A 13,063-nucleotide genomic window follows, 5' to 3' on the forward strand; every position below is an offset into this window, starting at 1 on the left:
GAATACAAACCAGGCTGGGCGCGGTGGCTCACGCCTGTAATCCCAGTGCTTTGGGAGGCTGAGGCTGGCAGATCACCTGAGGTCAGGAGTTCGAGGCCAGCCTGGCCAACACGGTGAAACCTCATCTCTACTAAAAATACAAAATTTAGTCGGTTTTGGTGGCAGGCACCTGTAATCCCAGCTGCTTGGGAAGCTGAGGCAGGAGAATTGCTTGAACCTGGGAGGTGGAGATTGCAGTGAGCTGAGACAGTGCCATTGCATTCCAGCCTAGGTGACAAGAGGGAAATTCCATCTCAAAATAAATAAATAAATAAATAAATAAATAAATAAATAAATAAATAAAATACAAACCATACTACGCCTTGCGATATAACAATTTGTATTAATTTATTTATTCACTTGATTGAACAGAAATATGTTTGAGTCCTGCACTGATGAATGTGAGAGAGAGCACGGCCGTTAATGAGGTGAAGTAGAAATCATGCACATCTGGCTCTGCTCTCTTAAATTCCGTTCTGACATGGAAACCTTGAGTAAGTTACTCTTCTGGGAATCTTAGTGTCCTATAGAAAATGAGAATGATAACATCTACCTGGTAGAAATTAAGATGAATGATGTCTACCTGGTAGAAATGAAGGATGCAGAGAAAACACTCTGGGCTCGGTTTGTTCACTTGATGGGAAGTACAAATGTTAATTTCCTGTCTTGTTCATGTCAGGTTTCCTTCTTTGCACTCCCCCCAAAGCTGGCTGTAGGGACCCACACAGAACAGAAGCTCAGTCAACATTTTGATGAATTAAACATTGTTGCGTCAGCAAATGTTTACTACATACTCAGAACTGCAGCAGGCACTTTGAGAAGGTTCAAAGAAGTACTGGTTCTTTTTCTGCCTTCATAAAGCTTACCATGTCATCAGAAGGGTGTTTTCAACTAGAAATAGTAGCCAAAGACGCAAGAGTGTAAGATTTAGAGGGAGTTTCCCCGAGGAAGAAACCACACTGCTATCAGCTTACTCAGCCAGTAGGGATTACAGCCAGTGTGTAAGACAGAAAAGTCCTTTGCCCACTTTCAGAAGATCCTAAACAAATTATAAAAATAGCATTTGTCAACTTCTTCCAGGCTTTCCACCAAATTTCATGAATCCTACTAAAGCTACTACAAAAGTAGGAATCATTGTTCTCACTTTACAGATTAGGACACAAAGACTCAGAGAGCAGAGTAACTTGCTTCAGGGCTCAACTTTATAAGGGGCAGGACCAAGATGCAGACCACTGTGTTCATAATACAGCTACAGGACCAGGCAGCTCAAACCTGCTCCAATGACTGACACATGAGAATAAGCTAGAAGAGCTAGTGCCTTTTGCATCTTTTAATATGTGGTATGCATTAAGACCTACCGGGAAAGTGGGCATTCCCTCTCTCCAGTGCCCAAAATACTGCCCTATAATTTTTGCCTACTGCTTAGATCTCCAGGTTTTGGCACCCATTCTTTCACCCATTGCCCTTTCCAGAGAGTTTTCTAAAATGTGTGTATGGAAATAAGAGAGACACATAAGTGTTTTAAGTTGCCAACCCTTGCATGTAAAAATGATTTCTTAAATTTTGGAATATCTGCCTAATTATAGCAAGGATATGGGGAGAAAAAAATAATAAATGCACAAATAGGAAGAAGAAACACAAAGAGGAAGAAGAAACTTCGTTCAATTTACAAGCTATGGGCTATACATAGGAAACTTTAAAATGTCAGTGAAAGAAAAGTGTAAAATGTGCATATTTTCTTTCTTTTTATCTTTTTCTTTCTTCTTTCTTTCTTTCTTTCCTTATTTCTTTCTTTCTTTCTTTCTTTCTTTTTTTTTTTTTTTTTTGGCAAAGTCTCACTCTATCCTCCAGGACAGATGGTGCAGTCTCAGCTCACTCCAGCCTCCACCTCCCAGGTTCAAGTGATCCTCCTGCCTCAGCCTCCCAAGTAGCTGGGATTACAAGCCTATGCTGCTATGCCCAGCTAATTTTTGTATTTTTAGTAGAGATGGGGTTTCACCATGTTGGTCAGGCTGGTCTCAAACTTCTAACCTCAAATGATCCGTCTTCCTCAGCCTCCTAAAGTGCTGGGATTACAGGTGTGGCCACTGCACCCAGCCAGATGTGCATATTTTTTTATGGCTGCCAAGTCTGAGGCAGGAGTGGAGAAGCCATTCATCTGTGTCTTCCTCATCCTTGTCTCCAGAGCAAGGGACTAGATACCCACTAGGGTATTGTATGGATACAAGGATAAGAAATCTTTCCACGTATACTTACGATGCAGTGTACAAAGTGCTCAGAGAGGCGGACCCACAGGAGGACGGGGAGAAATGATTTTTGAGTTTCAACTAAAAGGATAAGCTGGAGGACAGGAGAGGGAGGAAAGAATCGCATGATGGGGGCTGCAAGGGGCATATCCAAAAGAAGGTAAATAATAAATGAAGGGGAAGTCAAGAGAGATGAGCTAGGAAATATGGTTAGGAAAATCCTGCCAATGCTTGGAACTTGACATTATCCTGAGGGCAGTGGGGAGTTTTTCTGAGTTTTTCAGCAGGAGACTAACATGGTTGGACCATTGAAAGAAGAACATTGACAACTGTTGAACACTTCTTACATGCCAGACCCTGTATTATTTTACATAGATTTCAGAACAACCCTGCTGAGAATTCTTAATATTCCTCTCTCAAAATGAAGAAACTGAGTCTCAGGGAGATGAATCACCCCACCCATGGCACTCTTTCTTCTATTTTCTTTTGTTATACCAGGATACTGGTATTGCATTAAAACAGCCTCACTTGGAAATTCTGCATTGATAAGCAATTCTGCAATGCTATTTAGAGTGTGCTATTTGCAAAGGGCAGGAAGAAATCCTGTACTCTATATACCCAGTGCTGAAGTCACTTCTAAGGGGCTCTCTGTCCCTTCCTTGCCTGCCCTGCCTGCTATGGCCTTCACCAAAGCACTCATCTCCTCTCATTAGTGAAATGAGAGAGCTTTTGCCAATGGTGGTGGAATGAGGAAAGGCGAAGGGAACATGCTGAAATTTCAGAGACAACTCCAAGCAGTTTTCCCAAATACCCAAGGGATCTGCTTTCTCCTGGTGGTTTCTGAATAATTTTTCAAGAGCACGTGTGCAAGTCATCTAAGGAGACAGAACAGAAAGTACCATGGTCTAGTTCAGCCTGTCCCATGGTGTGGGGCACCCAAAAATCCCTCCAGGAAAGTAAAAGTCAGAGCCTGCCTCAGAAGGGAGCCCACTAAGTTGGTCACTATAACCACCCCCAAAACTTGTCATGAAAACCTTGGGCTGTGGGAGACTTTAAATCTACTGAATCTTATGGGGCCTCAGCAAAGAGATCTACTAGATTCTGCTCCTGGCTGTCTCTTCTATTCATCCTTTGGTCATTTACCCTTTCAATATCTGTTGAAATCTACAAAAATCTAGACACTCTGATTGACCCTAGAATTTGGACTGAAAAACTCTAAGTGACTGGAGCTTTATAAAAAAATGAGATCTGGGGATCAGATCAACCTGATTTTCACTTACTAGCTGTGAGACTTTCAGCAAGACAGATCTCTTTGCCCCCAACCCAGTTTTTTATCTGTAAAATAGGATTAGTAACATCTCCATGGCAGTTGCTTGTCAAGGATGAAACAGAAATGCAGTTTTCCTTCTGGTAGCAACCAGCAAAGTTTTAAAGAAACATTTCTGTCTGCCTGTGAAGTTTTGGCAACTGAGGAACAAATCCAATTAGGGACAACATGTGGACTTTTCTTCTAACAGAATAGTATTTGGGGCATAGAAATGTAAGCAGAGAGAGACTTTGAGAGTCTCTTGGTCTTACTTCACTTAATAAAGACTTGATTTTGATTAAACAACTTCCCTGAACCTCTCAATCCCATCTGTTATAAAATGATTCTGGTATTTGGATTCAAAATCAACAGAATCTTGTGAATCTTCTGTGTACAAAGCATCATTTTCAACATGAGGTTGAACAAAGCAACCACTGATGTCAAGCAGTAAGTTATGTGCCATGGAGGAAGGAAGACACCAAAATAGCTTCTTTCGATAAGAAAAGACAAAGCTTGCAAAGTGCTGTGATATGTGGACAAATGGAGTTAACCTTAGAGATTAACCTTTGAGGAGGAAGGGCGAACCTGAATAAAGCGACAGGTTATCCAGAAAGTAATTTTTCTTTCCACTTGGGGATTTGGGAGAAACTTTAAAAAACATTGTAGTGTAGCCATATTGTTTCACAGAGGAAGCATAAGCTTTGAAGCCAGAAAGACCTAACTTGAGTACTGTTTCTTACCAACTGTCTGATGCCTGGCAAATGACTTCAGTATTCTGAACCCCAGTTGTTCTCATCTTCACATGGTCCTGCTGTCATTCTGTGAGATGGTATGAGGATCCAATGAGCTAACATATATAAAATGTCTAGTACATGGCTACGTCTTGCAAGACATCCAATTCGTGTCAGTTCACATCCCTACTAAACCATGTTATTCCTGAGCAAATTGAATCTGGAGAAGGAACAAAAATGTGTAAGAGAGGAAAACAATGAAGGGATGAGCCTGGCATTTGTAGGCATACAACAAACACATATTGATTGATCGGGGAAGGTGCGACGTGGAACAGTGAGATCCTGGTTTGAATAGCGAGTCTTCATTTTTCAACTGACACTTCTTGACTTGAAGCCCAAGAATAAGCAAGGCTTTGTGGTTTGGGGCTGCTTCCACTGGTTCTGCATGTGGACTAGACACATCCCTGCCAACCCCTTCCATGACCCATCTAGGAAGATTCCTTGGCCTCTCTCTTCCTTTTTCTTCCAAACCTGGCCTACTCCTATCTCATCGCCTTCATTCTCCACATCCTCTTCCTCAGTCTTAGCTTCAGGACCAGAAACCTTTCTTTTATCCCTGTCATTTGTTCTGGCTCCCTTAAAACCCTTCTCCATTATTGTCTTTAATGTTCTTCTCTTTCTTTCTTTCTTTTTTTTTTTTTTTTTGCTATTGTTTTGTTTTAAGTGGGGTCACCGGCATTCAGCCAGCATGGCCTTTGCTGTGTAATTTAGTTTCATGTTCTGTACCCAAGAAACATGTAAAAAATGTAAACAGCATTCACTCTCCTGGGCTGTAATGCACTTAGGAAGCAATAGCCAGTTGAGCTTGCTGAGCCTGCTGCTTTGGCGGTATTGAATTTTGTCCCTAAAACCACATACTCATTTCTCTAAGTCTGAAAGTAAACTTTCTCAAGCCAGACCCAAAGGATGGGGTTTTGAGAGGAGTTAGAGTTTGGCTGTACACAAGATTTTGTTTTTATTTGTGTGTGTGTTCATTTGTTTTTGTTTGTCTTTCAAGCCCCCTCCTCCCTACTTTCTGTTCCTCCCCACTCTCTATTCCTCCCCATCCTTACTTTGATAAATTAGCCTGGGTATGTTACCTGTAGAATGAGACCAGAAAGGGCCTTCTGCCTCCTCTTAAGAAACTCCTACCATGATTTTCTTAAACCCTGGGTAATTCTTCAGCCAGATCCAAGCACCAGGGTATCCTGGGTATATTTGTACATGTTTGTTTTCCAGAGAGAAATGGGCCCAGTGAGGCCCATGAGAGATGTCCCTGCTGAGAGGTTCCCTGTGCCAGGACAGTCCAAGAAAGTTTTCCCTGGGGCTCCTGCCCACCCCAGAATCCTTTTCCAAACATGACTCATATGTGCAGCTGGTGGAAGGGGACACTTCCGTGATGTCTGCATTTCTCCCCTTCCTGGAAGAGAGACCCCTGGGGAAGTCACAGGTTTGGGAGAGATCTGGTCTACTGTCAAGGTACTGCTTTCAGAGATGCAGATGCCACCTGGGTAATGCCCACATCTGCAGTGCAACTGACTGGTAGCAAGGGCTCCAGGAAGAGAGTATCAATTTAATGCAACAGGAAGGAGGAGATAAACTGACATGCACCATGGAGCTACGGTCAGGAGTTTATGTTTCAGAGACAGCAAAATTGTATCAGTGTTCACAGACCAGGCTCCAGACTATCTGTCCAATAGAACCTTCCATGATGATGAAAATGTTCTACATATGAATGTCCTGTTCAGTAGCCTCTAGCTGCCTATGATATTGAGCCCTAGGAATGGGGTTTATGAAACTGAGGAACTGATTAATTGGTTTAATTTTAATTCATTCAATTTAAATAGCACATTATGTGGGTATTGGGCTCCCCTACTAGACAGAGCAAGTCTAGAGTACATCACATGCCAGGGCTGCTACTTGCATTGAGATCTCGAGCAAATTAATTGGCCTCTCTGTGCCTTAGTCCTCTCATCTGTAAAATTAAATAATTAAGGGGAGATGGTGAGAATTCCATGGGATAGCATACTTAAAGCACTTAGGACAGTGCTTGGAATAGAGTAAGTACTACCTAAATTCATTCAGTTCTGTCATTGTATCACATCTTTTTTTTTTTTTTTTTTTTTGAGATGGAGTCTCACTCTGTCGCCAGGCTGGAGTATAGTGGTATGATCTTGGCTCACTGCAACCTCCACCTCCCAGGTTTTTCAAGCGTCCTGCCTCAGCCTCCTAAGTAGTTGGGACTACAGGCATGGACCACCACATCCAACTAATATTTGTATTTTTAGTAGAGACAGGGTTTCACTATATTGGCCAGGATGGTCTTGATCTCCTGATTCCATGATCCACCCGCCTCGGCCGCCCAAAGTGCTGGGATTACAGGTGTGAGCCACCACACCCAGCCTCTCCAAAGATTTTTTAATGACCTTTCTTTTTCCCAGAGTGAGATATGACATACTAAATTTTTGTAATTCAATGTTTTAAATTTTTTAAGTCTGCATAAATTCTCACTGGAGGACTTTTGCTTTTGGAGTATATTCTCCATAATTCACAAGAAATATTGGTCTCAGTGATTTCTCACCTGTGAAGCTTTCTATTTTGTTCCCCATGGTTTATAAACTCCAAAAGTCTTGGCAGACAAGGCCACACACAATCTCTACCTTTGCTTTACAGCCCACTGCCTAAGAGGCACGTTCCAGGCAGTATGGGCCAACTTGCAATTTCCAGATATGTCTTGGGGTTTCCTTTTCTCCTTCCTGGAAACACCATCATTTGCTCCTCTACCTTTTTAGGGCTTAACTATCCTATAGCGTTTAGCTCAAGTGGCTCCTCTTGCATATCCCTCCCCTGACAACCTCAGACCATGAGCAGCCTCCCTCTTCTATGTACAGAATACTTCTGAAATTATCAGACAGGCTTGAGCACAAGCTGCCTTTCAGTGTGCATTGCTTGTGTCCACAGCTTTTCATACCAAATGACTGGTGAGCAGCTAAGGATCTGGCCCTCATCTTACGCTTTTAAGTATTTCCCATGCCCAGCACAGGGCCTGCTGTGTGGACAACACTCAGAAAATGGACTCATTAAATGATGTTGTTGGGAACAATATCTGCTGGGTGTTACCTCCTTTATAATTGGATTAAATTTATAAATCAGTGTCTACAAGTGATTCCCTTATGTTTCCAGGTTACAGCCTCCTATTAATATCATAGGTGATCAAAGCAGGCAGGGCCTTCTGAACTCTCCTGGTTCATCCCTTCACATTACAAAGAAGATAAGTGCTGCTGTGTGAATTTGGGGAGGAAGAGGACCTGAAAACCCATCCTGAACCCAGACCTCAAGTTCTTTCTGCTACTCTGTGCCTCCGTAATCCATCATCACCCCCGGAATGTTCACTGCACAATGAGAAGGGTTTTTTGGTAACTGTTTTTGTATGCTTACTACTGTGTGTTCCAGCATCAAGAACAGGGCCTGGCATATAGAGTTTCATGATAAATACTGAGAAATAATTTTTTTTTTGTCTGCTAACAGCTTTGGGCAAAAAGTAGGAAACAGCTTCTGGAGGCTGAGTCCCAGGAAGGAAGCTCTACCCTTTGCCTCTTGTTATTGCAGGAAAGATTGGGGTCTAAGCGATTTTCCTGTGATTGGCTTCCTACAGAGATGGATGGAAACCTAATGGTCTTCCTTTCTGACTCGAGAATGTGGTTCACCTTCAGAGAGATCTCCCAACACAAGGCCCAGCACAGAAGGGTGTGAAGGAGTAAGAGGAAGAAAGAAGGGAGGAAGAAGAGGTGGAGGTAAAAGGAAAGAAGGAATATAGAATTAAGAGACAGAGGAAAAGGAAGGACTACACAATAACAACAAATACCAGTAATAACCATAATATAAGAGTAATTACAGAAATTGATAATGATGAGTAGAATAATCAGAATGACTTGGCTATCAGGGTGATTACATTAGGTAGGGAACTCGACACTGTTTTTTAATACATTTAAAACTGTCAACCACCCTATGAGGTAACTACTGTAATTTTCACTGATTTACAGAGGCGTAAATCAAGACTTACAAAGGTTAGGTCACTTACCCAAGTTCTACAGGTAGCCCAGTGGTAGAACAGGGAAGTCTAGAATTTGAACCCAGAACCATGTCCCTCTATAGCCAGAAAGAAAGAAGCAGCAAGTTATAAAGGGGGAAAATGTCAATTTTGTACTTTAGTGAGTAGGGTGTATCTAAATATTTGCATGTGCAAGAGCTCTTTGAATCCTCACAACCCTACAACATAGGTACCATCATTTCATTCTGCAGTGGAAGATATTAAACTTTATGAAGGGTTCAAGGCCATGTTGTCAGTGAATGGCAGAAGCTGAAATTCCAACTCACATTCCTTTGATTTAAAATGCATGTGGCTTCTGGTCCTCAGTGAAAGATTCAGGCAAGTGGCAGGTGCAGGGGTTGTTGAGAAGTTCACATTGTGGATCCCAGATTCCCAGGCACTGCATCTCAGAACAGCTGCTTCAACACCCTGCTTTTGTGCAGATGTCTGTTGTCCTGGCCAAGGCTGCCACTAGGGGAAAGCATCACTCTGGAAGGTCCTTGTTCCTCAGAGAACTCTGCTGATAGAATGGTGGACACATAAGTCAATAGTGTCCATTGCACCTGTGGTGGACAAAGCTCCCCGGTTTGTACATCACAGTCACTGTTTCTACCTCTGAAACGTGGAAGGGCAGGCCAGGGAGAAATGCCACTTTTGTCTTTAAAAATGGGAGTTCTTGTTTGAATTGGAAGGTCTGCAGGACACTGTTAAAAACATAAGTGACTACTGTCCGCCTGTTCCTCACATACATCACTGCATTGCATCCTTTGGAGACTCTTCCTAGGAAAAAATCAAGCTCGAGGCAACCTAGACAAGAGTACTGCCTCCTCTTCAAAAGCAAAAAGAAGAGAGCGAATCATGCAGCAATTCCCAGCCCTTACTCATTTAGGCTATAAGAGGGGATGGGAGGACCCTGAGGTCTGCAGTGAGAAGCAGGACCCGGAGACAATGCACTCTGCATGATCATCTTGGCATCTAGTGAGGTTCCCTGCAGGTAATATGACTTGTACTTCATTTTCAACACAATCTGGAACACACAGCTCTTAATTTGGAAAGCTGAATAACAGGAGAAAGGGGGATGAGGGGAGGAAACAAAAACAACAACCTGGAAACTTCTAGTTTTATGAACTTGAGAAAGTCTTGTTCTCTCAAGACAGATGTTTTTAAGTAAAAAATCACTCCTCTGACCTTTCTTGAATAGGCCAGTGTGGTCAAGACTGCCATTAACCACTGTTCAACTATTTGTAACCAAGGGTTTCGGTGACCAGGCACCGAACTTGGATGTGGTCATCACTTTTCTGATTAACCTATGAATGCCCAGGGGCTTTGATTTAAAATCAAAGGACGAGGAGAGGTGTAGAAGCTTCCTAAGACATTCCCCTTTAGTCTTAGTAGCTCTGAGCTGAGTGATGGAGATTTCCATGTTTTAGTGCTTTACTCCAGGGTTGGCTGTGTGTCTGAATTTCACTCTAGAGCCAGCAGAGAAAGCATCTGGATTAAAGCTAAGTAGATGTGTGTTTTTTATCTTCAGTGTCTAAATCTCAGTCAGTTTCAGGTTTGGGGCTATAGAGCAGAAGGCATTACCCAGCCCTGTTCTAGGATTATGGTGTTTTCGTATTCTGGTCCAGAACTTGGAAGTGTTTCAGTGCTCAACATACTGCTCTAGAACTGACAATGCCTCTGGGCGCTGAAATAAAATTCATGATTTTTCAGGATTCTTATCTGGAACTGGAAATGCCTTGGAATTTTCTACTGCTGGCAGTAGCTCTGTGCTCCTGTCTAGAGTCTAGTGTTTATCCTGACTGAAGTTAACAGTGCTCTCTTGATCTGATCCAGAGTCTACACTGGTTTTATATTCTGATCTAGAATTTGTAACATTTCATTAATTTCTTTCAGAACAAATGCAAAAATAAAGTTTAAACTACAGAAAGTTAGCAATGTATTTTTTAAAATAACATGCTCAGAACTGTGTTCACAGCAATATTCAGCATCTCAAACTTATCCTTCACGCCTCTGCTGTTCACATTATTTGGAAAACTGGGTTTGTTATGGCTTAGCTGTGGCTGACTTTTTCTCCTTCACTGGCCTTTTTTTTTTTTCTTTTTTTCTCCAGTTCCTGCTCTCTAGAGCCCATTTGATATTGATATTAAGACCTGGCCTTCAGACATAGATTGCCTCAGCAACTCCCTTCTCCAAGCCCCTCCCTCAGCCTTCACGGCACTTGAACGCAGAACCTACCGCATTTCTCTATGAGTGTTTTCTTGCTTCGTTCTTCACCTCCTACCCCCAGGGGTTTGGGAGCTTTTAGGAGAAGGAATTTTTATCTTTATTGCTTTCGTTCCTTTGGGGTCCATTTTCTTCATGCGGACCATGGGAATGAAGAACCTAACACATCAATAAGTGCTAAATAATGTTTGTTGAATGAGTGAATGACTGAATGAGAGAGACGTAGAAACATTTGAGCCTAGTCTGGACAAGAAAAAAAAAATGGTTCTTTCAAAAGAAAACAGATCCCTGGGAGCACCCAAACCACTGCCTCTCACCCTGTAAGAATATAAGGAAGGTTTTGCATCCCACTCTTTTAACCCCATCAGCATCTAACTCTTGGAGGTAGCACATGTGCTGTGAAGTCACCCACGGACCATCTGGCTGGGGATCCCGTGTTCCTCCTCTGCTGCAAGAGATTACGTAAACTGGACGGCAGCCTCCAGATGTTAGCAGTTTCTGCTCATTTTTTTCCTCCCTTTTCAACAACAATAATAATAATTAAAACAAACACAGGCCTCATCCCCCACCCGCACCCCTGAAATTACAAACAGGTGGGCCCAGATGTCCTCCCCTTTCTGTCCAAGGGAATCCTAGTCTCGAGACCCCGTCGCCAGCCCTCAGCAGGGCCTGCCCTGGGCTGAGCCGGACAGTCATGCCAGCTGCCCTGTGGCTCAGGCCGCAGTCTCCCGAAAGGGGAAATGGCCGTGTCATGAGAAGTCTCTGTGCCAGACTTTCCCTCTCCCCACCTCCCACCCCAAAGCCTTGGCCTCCAACTTAAATGGATGTATTTTGGAGGACTAGGTGGCTTAAGAGATTAGTAATGAGATCCCAAGTCTTTCAGTGCTGGGTCAGGAGTTCATAGGCGGGCCTGGGCGACTAGTGAATGGCATAATTAGGGAGACAGGGAGCAGGCCTGCGGAGGGCCCGTGTGAAATGAGCACAGCCAGGCCTTTAATGGCAGCAGTTGTCAGCAGCACAAAAGGCGACCGCCACATCCGACACTAATCACTCTCCCTTGTTAGAGGATTTACTAGCTGGAGGAGCTCGAGCCCCCTGCCCATCTCCTCCTCAAAACGGGCATCCAGGAAGAGACTCGGCCCGATGCCTGGCTGTACTGTCTGCAGAACAGAGAGCTGATGCCAACCCCACGGGGTAGAGGTGTGAGAACTAACATTTCATGCAATATAAATGAGTGACTAGTGTCATTATTTTAATCAGTACTTCCACTGCTATTGTGAATTTTCTTTCTCCATTTGAAAAAAGGGGGTGGGGTGGGCGATGCATCTCCCCGTCACAATGACACCATAAGGATGGTGTCCATGGAGGTGAAAGCATTTGGATATTTATCATCCTCACCGTTATTGTCACCATTCTCATTAAGATCAGCATGTACACCGTGTAGGTTTCTGTTTTCTCATCTGTAGAATGGACTGGGAATAGGAGATAGACTTGAAGTAACACAGACTTCAACATCCACTCCTGACAGGTGTGGCCTTGGTGCCTTCTTTATTACCTCTGAGCCCAGGCTGTTTATCTGTAGGACAAACAAGGAGGAGGATAGTAACACTGGCTTCCCGGGAATGTGGGGATTCTATGTTTGGAACATAGGTGCTGGACAGTAAATGATGGCAAAGAAAACATGTTAGCTTTACCACTTTCATGAATGCTGTCTTAGGCCTCTAACATAAGCTTTTCCCTTAGAAGAAGGTTGAGACATCTATCTGCTGTCCCCCAGAAATCCTGAACCTGTGTGTATGAAATTGAGCGATTTAATGAGTAGTCTCTAAGAATCGATTCTATGATTCTGAACCATATCATTTCTAAGAAACTTAGTTTCCCTACCTGTAAAAATGTTAGTATGCTGTAGGGCAATGATGCCTTATATGATTTCTATATTCCCTTTCCATTGAAAGCCTGGCTTTTCCTCCATGATCATTTGGCCTGGCCAGGGGTTTGCACCCTAAATCCCAGGATTTCAGACTTGTGGGGAGGTGCCGGCCTGAAGGGTATAAGACCCCTAAGGAGTGTGAAATGCCTAATGTGTTAGGGACAGATCCCTGGAGCAACAAGGTGCTAATCAGCCCAGAGCTGAGCCCAAGGCTGGAGGGCATCCAATGCCAAGTTATCTTATCAGAAAGTGTCTCCTGGGTGGAGGCCCTGAGATCTGCTGCTATTTCTAGAACTCTGGGAGGGAAGAAGCCATCTCTCTGTTTCACACTCTGGCCCTGCACACAGGAAATTCTTCTTTCCTTGATTGTCTGTCTATGCCAAATAATAAATCCTCATATTGAAAGAAAGGCAAACCACCCCTCCCTTTCCCCTCTATCTCTTTAAGGCAGGCATC

General features: G+C 43.2%; 1 protein-coding gene and 1 long non-coding RNA gene across 2 annotated transcripts in view; one reads left to right on the plus strand and one right to left on the minus strand.

Annotated features, from left to right (window-relative positions):
• PAPPA (pappalysin 1) overlaps positions 1-13,063 on the plus strand; it is a 248,975-nt gene that overhangs the window by 152,792 nt on the left and 83,120 nt on the right. The window lies entirely within an intron of this gene.
• Positions 1-13,063, minus strand: part of LOC140712981 (uncharacterized) — a 79,176-nt gene that overhangs the window by 22,599 nt on the left and 43,514 nt on the right. The window contains exons 2-4 of the long non-coding RNA XR_012094868.1: positions 12,076-12,253; positions 11,054-11,194; positions 10,690-10,836 (exon numbers count right to left, since the gene is read on the minus strand). This is a non-coding gene — a long non-coding RNA (uncharacterized lncRNA). The remainder of the gene's footprint in view (positions 1-10,689; positions 10,837-11,053; positions 11,195-12,075; positions 12,254-13,063) is intronic.

Source organism: Chlorocebus sabaeus, chromosome 12 (genome assembly GCF_047675955.1).
Source record: "Chlorocebus sabaeus isolate Y175 chromosome 12, mChlSab1.0.hap1, whole genome shotgun sequence".
NCBI lineage: Eukaryota > Metazoa > Chordata > Mammalia > Primates > Cercopithecidae > Chlorocebus > Chlorocebus sabaeus.